Source organism: Xenopus laevis, chromosome 7L (assembly GCF_017654675.1).
Source record: "Xenopus laevis strain J_2021 chromosome 7L, Xenopus_laevis_v10.1, whole genome shotgun sequence".
Lineage (NCBI taxonomy): Eukaryota > Metazoa > Chordata > Amphibia > Anura > Pipidae > Xenopus > Xenopus laevis.
Genome location: NC_054383.1, coordinates 123,516,509 through 123,530,543, shown reverse-complemented (window position 1 = coordinate 123,530,543; position 14,035 = coordinate 123,516,509). Strand labels below are relative to the sequence as shown.

The 14,035-nt window shown below is 42.1% G+C and overlaps 1 protein-coding gene across 2 annotated transcripts in view; it reads right to left on the bottom strand.

Moving 5' to 3' along the window:
• The window catches only part of MGC147475.L (uncharacterized protein mgc147475 L homeolog), a 50,425-nt gene that overhangs the window by 21,293 nt on the left and 15,097 nt on the right, over positions 1 to 14,035 (bottom strand). The window contains exon 1 of one of the 2 annotated variants that reach the window (XM_041569652.1): positions 7,739 to 7,832. The exons of the other annotated variant lie outside the window; for it this stretch is intronic. The gene's annotated coding sequence lies outside the window, so the exon portion shown is untranslated. Of the gene's footprint in view, positions 1 to 7,738; positions 7,833 to 14,035 lie in introns of those variants that run through there. 2 annotated transcript variants of the gene reach the window in all.

Genomic DNA, 14,035 nt, shown 5'->3' with positions numbered 1-14,035 from the left:
GGAGAGATGGTGCCTATAGTAACAGTGGATAATAGTCTCTGGGAAGGGAGTGTGACTGTGAGATAGCAGGTATAGTAGGGAGAGATGGTGCCTATAGTAACAGTGGGATAATATTCTCTGGGAAGGGAGTGTGACTGTGGGATAGCAGGTATAGTAGGGAGAGATGGTGCCTATAGTAACAGTGGATAATAGTCTCTGGGAAGGGAGTGTGACTGTGGGATAGCAGGTATAGTAGGGAGAGATGGTGTCTATAGTAACAGTGGATAATAGTCTCTGGGAAGGGAGTGTGACTGTGGGATAGAAGGTATAGTAGGGAGAGATGGTGTCTATAGTAACAGTGGATAATAGTCTCTGGGAAGGGAGTGTGACTGTGGGATAGCAGGTATAGTAGGGAGAGATGGTGCCTATAGTAACAGTGGATAATAGTCTCTGGGAAGGGAGTGTGACTGTGGGATAGCAGGTATAGTAGGGAGAGATGGTGTCTATAGTAACAGTAGATAATAGTCTCTGGGAAGGGAGTGTGACTGTGGGATAGCAGGTATAGTAGGGAGAGATGGTGTCTATAGTAACAGTGGATAATAGTCTCAGGGAAGGGAGTGTGACTGTGGGATAGCAGGTATAGTAGGGAGAGATGGTGTCTATAGTAACAGTAGATAATAGTCTCTGGGAAGGGAGTGTGGCTGTGGGATAGCAGGTATAGTAGGGAGAGATGGTGCCTATAGTAACAGTGGATAATAGTCTCTGGGAAGGGAGTGTGACTGTGGGATATCAAGTATAGTAAGGAGAGATGGTGCCTATAGTAACAGTGGGATAATAGTCTCTGGGAAGGGAGTGTGACTGTGGGATAGAAGGTATAGTAGGGAGAGATGGTGCCTATAGTAACAGTGAATAATAGTCTCTGGGAAGGGAGTGTGACTGTGGGATAGCAGGTATAGTAGGGAGAGATGGTGCCTATAGTAACAGTGGGATAATAGTCTCTGGGAAGGGAGTGTGACTGTGGGATAGCAGGTATAGTAGGGAGAGATGGTGTCTATAGTAACAGTGGATAATAGTCTCTGGGAAGGGAGTGTGACTATGGGATAGCAGGTATAGTAGGGAGAGATGGTGTCTATAGTAACAGTGGATAATAGTCTCTGGGAAGGGAGTGTGACTGTGGGATAGCAGGTATAGTAGGGAGAGATGGTGCCTATAGTAACAGTGGGATAATATTCTCTGGGAAGGGAGTGTGACTGTGGGATAGCAGGTATAGTAGGGAGAGATGGTGCCTATAGTAACAGTGGATAATAGTCTCTGGGAAGGGAGTGTGACTGTGGGATAGCAGGTATAGTAGGGAGAGATGGTGTCTATAGTAACAGTGGATAATAGTCTCTGGGAAGGGAGTGTGACTGTGGGATAGAAGGTATAGTAGGGAGAGATGGTGTCTATAGTAACAGTGGATAATAGTCTCTGGGAAGGGAGTGTGACTGTGGGATAGCAGGTATAGTAGGGAGAGATGGTGCCTATAGTAACAGTGGATAATAGTCTCTGGGAAGGGAGTGTGACTGTGGGATAGCAGGTATAGTAGGGAGAGATGGTGTCTATAGTAACAGTAGATAATAGTCTCTGGGAAGGGAGTGTGACTGTGGGATAGCAGGTATAGTAGGGAGAGATGGTGTCTATAGTAACAGTGGATAATAGTCTCAGGGAAGGGAGTGTGACTGTGGGATAGCAGGTATAGTAGGGAGAGATGGTGTCTATAGTAACAGTAGATAATAGTCTCTGGGAAGGGAGTGTGGCTGTGGGATAGCAGGTATAGTAGGGAGAGATGGTGCCTATAGTAACAGTGGATAATAGTCTCTGGGAAGGGAGTGTGACTGTGAGATAGCAGGTATACAGGTAAACAAAGGAAATTAAGTCATTGGGGAACAAGGCTCAACTGTTTTCTGTACAGATCATTCCACATGGGTTTCCTAAACTGTAACAGAGTACAGACCCGGGATGCTCTGATATGTCCATCTACAGCCAAGTCCCAGGCAGGAGTTCTGACTATATGTGGAATTCTCCTGAAGCAGACCCGGTGCCACTGACCCAGACTCTTCCAGTTATGTGCCCCAGCACAACAGTGATACAGTAAGTAGTAATAATACAATGGTAAGTAAGTAATAATAATCAGATACACTTGGAAGTAGAAAATAAAACATGTAGAATCCAAATGTATAGATGATGTCCCGACAAATACAAGTATCGATTCCCAGCACCAGCATGCATAAATGTTCTGCAACTCCCTTTACTTTCTCATTTTCGGATGCCCCTTAAACCTTCCAAGGAAAAGAAATATACATTCAGTCTATATAAATTCTACTAGTCACATGCAAATGGTAAAAGGTGATGCAGGATAAAGACATAGTGGACATTAAAAATACATTTTTGCATTCTGTAGACATTGATAGTCTGAGATAATCTGTCCCTGGCCAACAATGTTTCTTTTTAACTTTTAAGGGGGGCCTGAGCACCAATGATTTTTTTCTAACTTGTAGGGGGCCCTGGTCGCTTATGTTTTTTTAAGCTTTTATGTGGGGCCCTGGCTCCAATGGGTTTTTTTAACTACCTGACCACCGCTGATCTCTGTGTGACTTTTTACTGTGGTGTGGGCGGGATCTGGGGAGGGGCTTTGGGGCCTGGCTGAGGTGGGCGGGGACTAGGGGGCCCAGAAAATGTTGCTGTACTGGGGCCTGAGATTTCTGATGGTAGCCCATTGTGCAGGCCTGAAGCCTCATGCAACTAGTGCCCAGACTGGACCTGTGAGGAGCTGGAAATATGGAGATTGGACCCAGTCCAGCAGCAGTCGATTCCTGGAATAGAAAATCCTCTGGCTGTGTCCCATTCTGGCTCTCTCTGCCCTTCCCCATACATCACATCCAGCCGTGTCACTTCTATTGAGGGATTTTTTTCTGTTTTCATTCAGAAAAACTTGGCAGGTTCACCTTGGCTCCCCGTTCATTTTCCATGCGTGAATAATAGCCATAAAATATGGGAACTGCAGCTGCATTGCAGTAAATTGCCTTGGCAGATGTTTCACACCCTTTGCTCTTATGACTCCATATAACTTATTAGTGATCCTCCTGGACATGTGGCAGAACTGAACAGCATCACTGGGTTATATGGGCTTGGCTGGTTAGTGGGTAAAGACACTGGGTTATATGGGCTTGACTGGTTAGTGGGTAAAGACACTGGGTTATATGGGCTTGGCTGGTTAGTGGGTAAAGACACTGGGTTATATGGGCTTAGCTGGTTAGTGGGTAAAGACACTGGGTTATATGGGCTTGGCTGGTTAGTGGGTAAAGACACTGGTTTATATGGGCTTGGCTGCTTAGTGGGTAAAGACACTGGGTTATATAGGCTTATGATAATGTCATAGAAAGAAGTCGAGACCCCTTGAACAGACTGTAAGCTTTTAAAATTCTGAAATAGGTACAGGGTCAGAATGGGCCCTCTCCATATTTTCAGGCTCTTGTGGGACCCGGCGGCCCAGACCCGCTCCGTGCACTAATCTTCCTGTTTAAAATATTTTATTTGATTTTCATATTAAACAAATGAAATCAAAATGACAACAAATGTTATGCAGATGAAGAAAATATGTTGCAAAGGAGACAATGGCATGATAGTATCAAAACTATATCATTCATGACTAATCTTCCTGCCACAACCGCCCTTCTTCGGGCCGGTCGAGGCAGAAACACAGCCCGCATGCGCAAACGTGCGGCACATCGAGGGGGGAACGAAGAAAGCAGGTACCGGCACACAGGTGCGATTCAAGTAGGGGACTTAACCCTTACGTGTTTATTAAGTCGACACAACGTTTCGGGGGCAACTCCCCCTTTGTCAGGTGACGAAACGTTGTGTCGACTTAATAAACACGTAAGGGTTAAGTCCCCTACTTGAATCGCACCTGTGTGCCGGTACCTGCTTTCTTCGTTCCTAACGTATTGCGGAAGTGCCGTCTTCCTAGGGTCCGAGCACCGGGTCTACTACTTCATAGGGCTCGGGTGTGCACGTGAGTGTGTTTGCACATCGAGGGGGGGCAGCTGAGGAACTAGAGTTGTGGCAGGGAGCAGGAGGGGGGCTCTGGGACAACAGCCCCGGTGAGACCCAGCACCCCCCAGTCTTGCATTAGGTATGCAAGAACTGTACAAATTTAGTCAACCTATGCAGCACATGGTGTCAGCCTGCCCAAAATGTCACTGGCCCTTACTGAACATAACTGGCTGCTGTAAAGATTTCGGGGGTAATATAGCAAAAGGTTTTTTTTTTTGTTCCATAGCAACCAATCCTCAAGTACATCATTTACTGATCTACTGTTTAATACTAAGCATTCATTTGGTTACTCTGGGTTGAAACCAGGAGCAAACTTTGTGTCTGTTAGTACAGTATCATGACTGAATTTGAATGCCCCTATAAATCGTCTAAATGTGACTTATGACCAGCAACAGGGCCTTTAAAGGAAAACTATAAGTCTTGAACATACTCTTAACCAAGAGATAATTGACATGTGTTTTTACTTATGTATGTTCCCTTCAGCCGCCATTTTTTGCTGGTCTTAGTGCTCTCACAGATCACCTGACAGGAAATAATGCAGATGTAACTGTAACAGGAAGAAGGACATTCATTGGCTGATGTGACCTAGCATGTATGTGTGCCCTTGGTTTGTGTGTGAGTAGAGTGCCTCATCCAAGCTAAAGGGAAGGACCTTAGTACTTAAAGGGGAACTCCACAAAAATATGACTTTAGCTTTTTGAAAAGTAAACATAATTTCAAGCAACATTGCAATATACATCAATTAAAACATATTTAGTCTTTTCATGATTTTTAATGGTTTGGAACAGTTCCCCTAGCCTAGGCCCCTGCTCTCCTCCTGATCTGTCTGACTACTTTGCTGAGCTGGCTGACTACTGTTACTTTGTATCAACAGCCGTCTGTCCTCAGCCTGCATCCTCCAAACCCCACAATTCCCTGCACATGTGATTTCAATAAGGAACGGAACATCGCAGTGCAATGCATTGTGGGTTATGTAGTTCCTGCATGCTGTCTGTAAGCTGTGGAGAAGTTGTTACAATTTGTAACATCAGTGTTTAGTCCCTTCTTCCCTGCCAGGATTTCAAATAATGCAGAAATAGAAGAACTGGATTTCAGCATAGAAAATGGCATTTATTCATACTTTTGGAGAAACAGGTAACTGTGACGGGTATATTAGGGGTTGTTATGTGGACCTCATTATCAAATTTAGGTTTGGATGCCGAATTTCCACATTAAAATGGCAGTGTGTCAAAAAATGTGAAAGTATATTGTTTATGAAAAGTCTTTCTATGAAACAGATAAACATTCATGGCAGCAATGTACCCTCTGGATAAAATAAAGCAGAAACGCTAGAGACAACTGCAATTTGATGTGAACATTTGTGGCAAAGTGAGAGACATATAAGAACAGAACATAACAGGTTCGTGCCCAGTCTGGTTTACTGGAAGAGGTTGAAATATGAGTTTTGGATAAAACAATAGGGCTGTGATGTCGGTGTTGTACCAACTTGTATTCGATCATTACCGCCCCTTCATGCTATGTTGCCTAATGTGATTTCAATTACAGAGACGCGTTCCAACAATTTGTGAACATAATAGTGTTATAGGGAGGTGTTTGGCGTCCTGCCCCGCTATGACTTATAGGGGAGAATCCATCTCTTACATATAGAAAGCTCTGAGCATTTCCCCCAACAACCACTTTAATAGAGGGGCAGAAGGGGGTGGAGTATGTGTCAAATTTACCAGAACTGTGGGCTTATTTTCCAGTAACACTTTTTTGACTCACATTTGCCCGTACGTGTATCTTTCTGATCAGAATCTGCTCTAAATACTGCAGATCACTAATTGTTAGTATATGCATTTAGCTAACCATTCTATCAGCACATTTATTTGTGCTGGTTTGGAGTAACAGTCTTCCCTCGCCCAACTGGAACCAATGGCCAATTTTACCCACTCAACATACTAGTTTGCTTCAACAGTTTTACCCAAAACTGGACACTGTAGTCATTAGTGATGTGTGGGTCAGGAAAAACTCAACCTGACCCTAAACCACAAAACCTTAACTCGCACCTGACCCTAACCCACAAAATGTTTCCATTGTATGACCTGCACCCAACCCATGTCTGTGCAGTGTTAGCCTGAGGGCCCCAGAGCCTATCGGGCCTGCAGCCTCAGGGGCCCCGCACACCATCCCCCAGGCCCCACAGCCACAAACTTCTCTGTGCAGCTGATTCTTCCCTCCCACCATACACACATGCAATTTCAAAAGTGTACGTTTCTCCGCTGCTGTAGTGTGACCAGAAAGTAGAGGGAGCGGCCCCGTGAGGCCCAAAAGAGCCAGGACCCACCGGGTTATTTCCCAGTGTCCCGCCAGCCCAGTCCCACTCTGTGCCCGCATATTCTTGCTCTGTACACTACTTCTGTGCTTGCCTCTAGTTCCAAGAAAGGGAATCTTCGGGAGAAGTGGAGGAGTGTACTTTCCCAATCTGACCAACACCCAACCCTAACCCGCAACAGTTGTCCAAATTTTAACCCTGTGACCAGTGGTCCACCTTGCATGTCACCACAGGTATTAGGTCAACACACACATGAGATGTAAGTTTAATGTGAACCAACTCAGCTCCATGTATTTCCCACAAAACTTAATTTTCACTGCCCTGTGGCACTGTACATACACCCAACCTCTTTCAGAGAAGATATAGAAATAAGCATTGAGTGCCAAACCAAATGAACTATTTAAGACCACTGACAGGCCAGGCATACCTCCCAACATTTTGGAAATAGAAAGAGGTACAAAAAGATTTTGGAGTGCGGTGAAAGTTTTGACCACGCCCGTTTTGTGGCCACACCCTTCAATTAACATGTTCATTTTACAAAATTTGCAAGGTTATGAAAGTTTGAACACATTTCTGTGGTTTTTATGTGTTATGACAGTTTTGCTAATGACGAAGAATTGCCCTTTAAGCTGCAAGTCACAGTTTTCCCAAGAGACCTGCTTTTCTTAAATTGTTACAATTGTTTCTTTGCTTATCTCAAACTGTAGCAAAAGTATCTAAGTGCACCGCCACATATTCTAGGCTCTCTGCGAAAAGCCAATTAAGTTTTATAAACTTCTTCTGGCTGTTCAGAGCAGCACATCAAAGAGAAAGTTGGCGCATTTTAGTAACAATCCGGGACTGCGGGTCGAGCTGTCAAAATCGGGACTCTCCTGTGAAAACCGGGACAGGTGGGAGGTATGGGCCAGGTGTTCGACCTTTATCATTCCATAAAGAACAGAACATTGTTTGTCACGATGGGCTGCAATACACTGAAAACATTGTCACACACTCAACTGAAGGTTATAGAATCAGAACTAGGTCATTGTCCCAAACAGATCGTTTGTAATTATCCGTCAGTCCGTGTAAATAAAATCTATGACACTTGCACAATATCACACGAACCTATAAAGAATATTTTTGTCCTACATGTCACTATTGTTGTACTTGCAGCCATCAACAGCCAAGTGTAACAAAGAGGAAGAAATGGCTATATATATATACAACTCCATGACAATTGAAAAACTATACTTCTTTGGAACCAGTGCTCACATACAATGCAATGGTCCCAACAACAAATAGTACACACAAACCCTGAACTGCTCTTACTGTAAATAAGTCTCACATATCATCCCTACCATGAATACTCACATACTAAGGACTGCAGGGTCTCCACTGTGTATTAATGCGGCATGAACTGCACATTCCCCACTATAAATAGTACCAACATATCATGAACTGCAGGGTCTCCACTCTGAACACCACTCACAAATCATGGGTTGCCAAATTGTTTTACTTCTGGGAGCGGCAGTGCCTTTCTTATTAGACCTGGTTTCAGGTGACAAGGCGATAACACGGTTAATCTTTTCTGTGTGAGAATTTAAGGAATGTTCCAATGGTGAGCGTCTGAATGTCATTTCAATGGCAATGTGTAGGCAAATCATTTTTGATTTTTGCAAGGAGATGTCAAAAATCTGGAAAGCAACAAGAACCAAAAGAATGACTGTATTGTACTGTGCCCCAACAATCTCTCTTCTCTCAGTGTCAGAGGTCCCTTGCTCTAAATATGTTAGTTAAATATCTGGCAGCTGAGTCTACCAAGCATTTTTCTACACGTTCCTAAAGTTAAAAAAAGAGGATATTGCTTAGGCTTATGTAAGACGTGGCATTTTCTCTAATATCATCTCATGCCATTGACGTCAATGTGCACAGAAGGTGGATTTCAAACTAAAATTATTTAACTACATTTAGCATTTTCAGGCTGAAATCTGCTCCAGATACACAGTAACAGGCAAGTGATATTAGCCTAAAGATTTATATAATCTGCTTCTGACATAGGCCAACACATGTACTAATTTACGGTACATGTTAAGATCATACTCACAGATATTTTGCTTGTTTATGAAATCACCCAAGCCCCTTGTAAAGTCATTAAAGGAGAAGGAAAGGTAATTTTTTACACCTATCTTTAATTGTTGCTTGGGTGTGCCTCTCCTGAACCACATTACTTTTGCTGCCCAATTCGGTCTCCCGCACTGATACTGTGCCGTTAAAGTTTTAGCCCTTTACAAACTTTGCGGCCGCCATGTTGGCCGAGTGCGCGTCATGTCCTGTGTCTCCCTGTGTGAAGTGCGCATGCGCTAAATTTAGTCCTCGCCCATGACCCGCTCGCATGCGGGAAGTAAAGGATATGGTACGCATGCGTAGGGCTTACAAAATTTCAACTGCACATGCGTGAGCCCTATTAGATAGCGAGAGGGATGGATTTACTATTATATGCACCTTGCAAAAAAATTTACTACTATCTTGGATCACAGAAACAGGGGAAAACGTATAGAGCAACAATTCCTGTAAGTATCTCTCCATTTTGTGGGCAATGTATACAACTTTATTTTTAATTCACCTTTCCTTCTCCTTTAATAGAATCAGCCATCACAACATCACCCGGCAGGGGCGGAACTATCAGGGGTGCGATTGCACCTGGGCCCGCACCGGCTGCTCTGCCTGTACCCGGGCCCCAATGCTGATAGTTACGTGGTATTCCCCAACCTCACTGCCCTCACCGTGAAGAACCACCTTCACTGTTTCAATAAAAATACAGTTCCTCGAGCCTCAAGTAGTGACCTCTTACTCTTTGATCTTTTCTACGTAAAAAAATCTCCCTCCATCTGTGTATAATGTTATCTAATGTACAGGTATGGAATTCTTTTGTCCGGAAACCTGTTATCCAGAAAACTCAGAATTACGTAAAGGCGGTCTGCCATTGACTCCATTTTATCCAAATAATGCACATTTTTAAAAAGGATTTTCTTTTTCTCTGTAATAATAAAACAGTAGCTTGTACTTGATCCCGACTAATATATAATTAATCCTTATTGGATGCAAAACCAGCCTATTGGTTTTTTTTTAATGTGTATATGATTTTCTAGTAGACTTAAGGTATGAAGATCCAAATTATAGAAAGATCAGTTATCTGGAAAACTCCAGGTCCCGAGCATTCTGGATAACAGGTCTCTTACATGTATATCATAGCTGACACTTTCAGGAATGCACCCCAAATACTGTTCCACTAAACACTGGTCCCATACCTGTACTTGTAAAGAGTATTCATGTCCTCTCGCAATCACCTTTTCTCCAGAGAAATCATCCCCAACCTTGACATTCTACCCTCATAGTTTTATCCTTTTATTCCTTTTACCTGTCTAGTCACCCATTTCTGCTCTCTTTCCGATATCCTTCTTATGGACTGGGCTCAAAATTGCAGGCATGGGGTGTTCGTAGAAAAATTTAAAAAAGAAAGGTGGGTGGGTAGGTAAAAGTATCACAAGTAAAACATCTACAAATATTTTGGTGGCAAACACACAAATCTAGAGACTGGAATTGTCAATACACTTGAAAGAGAGAACTATTAGACAGCTAAAATGTTTATGGGGTTAACTAGCCTGACAATGTTGTGCAGAAAAAATGATATAATAGTGTGTGGGGAGGTTATAAGCTACACTGATTAATGATGAGCACATTTTTTTCTCCAGGATTCACGGCAAAATTATGAATTTTTTTCCCCTTCAAAACTGCAGCAAAAATTTGTGGCAAGATGCCAAGACAAAATGGTCTCAGAGACAAAAAAGTCACCATAAGAAAAAACGCCCATTGGCTTTAATGCATTTAGACAAAAAAACGCTGCCTGTAGTTACACAGCTTGTTATCCACAAAAATCCCCAGATAATTCTCATTTAGGTATGCCCCCAATATGCTATCATTTAGTGTATAACAAACATTTATGTTATTTCTACCTTGCATAACTGTGCATTGATCAACATTGAAATTCATTTGCCAATTTGCTGCCCAGCTCTCAAATTAGTCAAATTAGTCAAAAGTGGCAGCATCCTACATGGAGACAGTACTGACAAGTTACAAAGTAATGGGCTAAAGACAGATCCCTATGGCACTTCACTAACTAACTGGTCCGGAATGCTCCAATTACCATTACTCTTTGTAATCTTTCATTCGGCCAGTTTACTATCCCAGTACGAATATTATGATCCGGGTCAATATTCCTTAGTAACAATTTGATTTGTTCTTGGGACAACAATAACATAATGCATAAACTATCACTATGGCTTGGGACAGGTTCCAACTGCTTGTTAAAAGGACTTGCCCGACTAGCTTCGATTTAGCTGGCCTCTACTGGATTCCTACATGATGAATCACCAGTGCTAGCAACTAAGTATTAAAAAATTTATAAATTCAGGGACCATGAGCCCTGGGGAGGTGTATCTTACCTCAAACACTCTACTGTTGGTGCTCCAGAACATCATATAATGGCATACAATTTGTATTAAACAGATAATATAGTGAGACCATAGTATGACTGATCTGAAGATATAGGGAGGCACCAGAATTATAACAATTTTGCTCTTTGCTTACCCCCTAAGCTAATGTCTTGACCCAGTGGGTAGGCAAAGAACAATATTCAGATATTTTAGCCTGCCACATTCTGGGAATAATGTAAGCTCTTTTGGGTAGAACTCTCTTCGCCTCTTGTATCGCTTATTGGTTGTTTGTATGTGATTCTGTATGTTCAATGTATATAAGGTGTACACATTGCACAGCGCTGCAGAATATGTCTATAAATACATGTTATCAATAACAATAATTATAAGGAGAATATAATAATGATAGTAATCTGAGCGCTAGGGAAGAAAAGCTGAAGGGAGGGTGGTTACTAGTTACTGACTAGAGTAGCAGCACTTCGTCATTAAATGACTGCCATTGCTGCAGTAGTCTGTCACTAAGAAAGTAGCAGAGTAAATCCATCACAGTCAACTGAGGGGCTTTATACAGGACTGTAGTAAAAAAAATCTGTCTGCTACTCTGAAAGTCATAAGGGTTGTGTGTCAACCTCAGAGCTTCACTGCTAGAGTAAAAATAGCCACTAAAATATCAGACACTGGGGCTCATTTATCAACACTGGGCAAATTTGCCCATGGGCTGTTACCTATAGCAACCAATCAGTGATTAGCTTTTTAAATCCAGCTGCAAGAAGAACAATGAATGCAGCAATCTGATTGGTTGCTATAGGTAACAGCCCATGGGAAAATTTGCCCAGTGTTGATGAATGAGCCCCAATGATTTTAAAGCAGCTGATTTTAAATCAAGTGTTAATTCAAGCACCAATAAACCCTAACCACCATTGTTTTTTTTAATAAGTGAACTGCTGTGCTCATTCTTTTTAATGTATTTTATCTTCCATATATCAAGGTATATGGTTCCATTGAACCCTACTTTGTTCTACAAAGCATCTCCGGCTGACAACCCATTCACATTATGCCTCCTCATTTTTAGCATCAAGGCTTTGTGTTACAGTCTATCCTTCCTATGAAATATCCTTTATTGCTCCTCCATCAATAATTCTAAAGTTTCCAGAAACAAATCTGTTTTGAAAAGCCTGCAGCTAAGAATCAACTCTTCAAAACTAGTCCACACTCTGCATAGCTATTTATATATCAGTTAACTTATTGACACTTCTCAATGATTGATTATTGATGGTTAGATGCTTAATGTAATGCTGCAAGCCTGCCACTAATTAGATGTGTTTTATATTATATTATTAAGTTATTTATTATAAGATCTAGTAAGGTGGTACCTGCAAGCACAACTCCATGCCACATATCTTCATGCTTTCATCCTGAACCATCCTCTTCTCCATCTCTAAACTGAGACTCAACATAGATCGTGACAAGAACACAGAGATCCAAACGACCTCACACAGGCAACTTATTGCAGCCCCTCTGGCATTTTTTAGAGTCTGCAGATTGCCAGTCTAGACCTGTTCTTCACTATTCCCATGAACTATTTCTAGATTGAAGAACTCTATATAGTGACAACTGATCCACTCCATTACTTCAAGGGTACCCTTGCACGTTTGCCTTTAAAAATTTTTACTTAAAGGGATACTGTCATCGGAAAACATGTTTTTTTCAAAACACATCAGTTAATAGTGCTACTCCAGCAGAATTCTGCACTGAAATCCATTTCTCAAAAGAGCAAACAGATTTTTTTATATTCAATTTTGAAATCTGACATGGGGCTAGACATTTTGTCAATTTCCCAGCTGCCCCTGGTCATGTGACTTGTGCCTGCACTTCAGGAGAGAAATGCTTTCTGGCAGGCTGCTGTTTTTCCTTCTCAATGTAACTAAATGTGTCTCAGAGGGACATGGGTTTTTCCTATTGAGTGTTGTTCTTAGACAGTGATCCCCAACCAGTAGCTCGTGAGCAACATGTTGTTCTCCAACCCCTTGGATGTTGCTCCCAATGGCCTCAAAGCAGGAGCTTATTTTTCAATTCCAGGCTTGGAGCAAGTTTTGGATGTATAAAAACCAGGTGCACTGCCAAACAAAGCCTCAATGTAGGTTGACAATCCTCATAGGGGCTACCAAATGGCCAATCACAGCACTTACATGGCACCCAAGAACATTTTTCATGCTTGTGTTGCTCCCCAACTCCTTTTACATCTGAATGTTGCTCACGGGTTCAAAAGGTTGGGGATCCCTGTTCTTAGATCTACCAGGCAGCTGTTATCTTGTGTTAGGGAGCTGCTATTGGTTACCTTCCCATTGTTCTTTTGTTTGGCTACTGGGGGGAAAATGGGAGGGGGGTAATATCACTCCAACTTGCAGTACAGCAGTAAAGAATGATTGAAGTTAATCAGAGCACAAGTCACATGACTTGGGGCAGCTAGGAAATTGACAATATGTCTAGCCCCATGTCAGATTTCAAAATTATATGTCTAGCCCCATGACAGTATCCCTTTAAAGGTGACTGTATGATGCAGTAGGCCCATGACTATGCTCTCTCTGTTCCACACTAGAACCAGAACTGAAGACACTCCCATATCTGAGAGATGCTGTGTTGATAAAGCCATGCCCAAACTCCACCATCTGTCATTGTATTTATGAATAGAGGGCTGTGATTAAGGAACTGATGATGGTCAAATGGAAGGTGTCTCAAATGGGCCTCTAGACCATTGATGTAGAAGTAGAAATTAATACTAAACAATACAGGAGAACAGTAATGAAAGAGAGAATGCAAGAAAAAAACTATAACAAAGGGGTAGCGAGAAAATAGTGGTATCTGTCCCATCCAATCTTACACTTATTTTTTTGCATCATGGGTGCTGCGTCTTTCAAAATCCCCTACTGACCAACCAGAGTGACCTATGGCTGACTTACAAACATAGATGCAGGCATGAGACCTGTTATCCAGAATGCTCAGGACCTTGGATAATAGATCTGTAATTTAAGCCTACTAGAAAATCATGTAAACGTTAAATAAAACCAATAGGCTGCTTTGCTTCCAATAAGGATTAATTATGTCTTAGTTGGGATCAAATACAAGCTACTGTTTTATTATTATACAAAAAAAGGAAATCATTTTTAAAAATTTG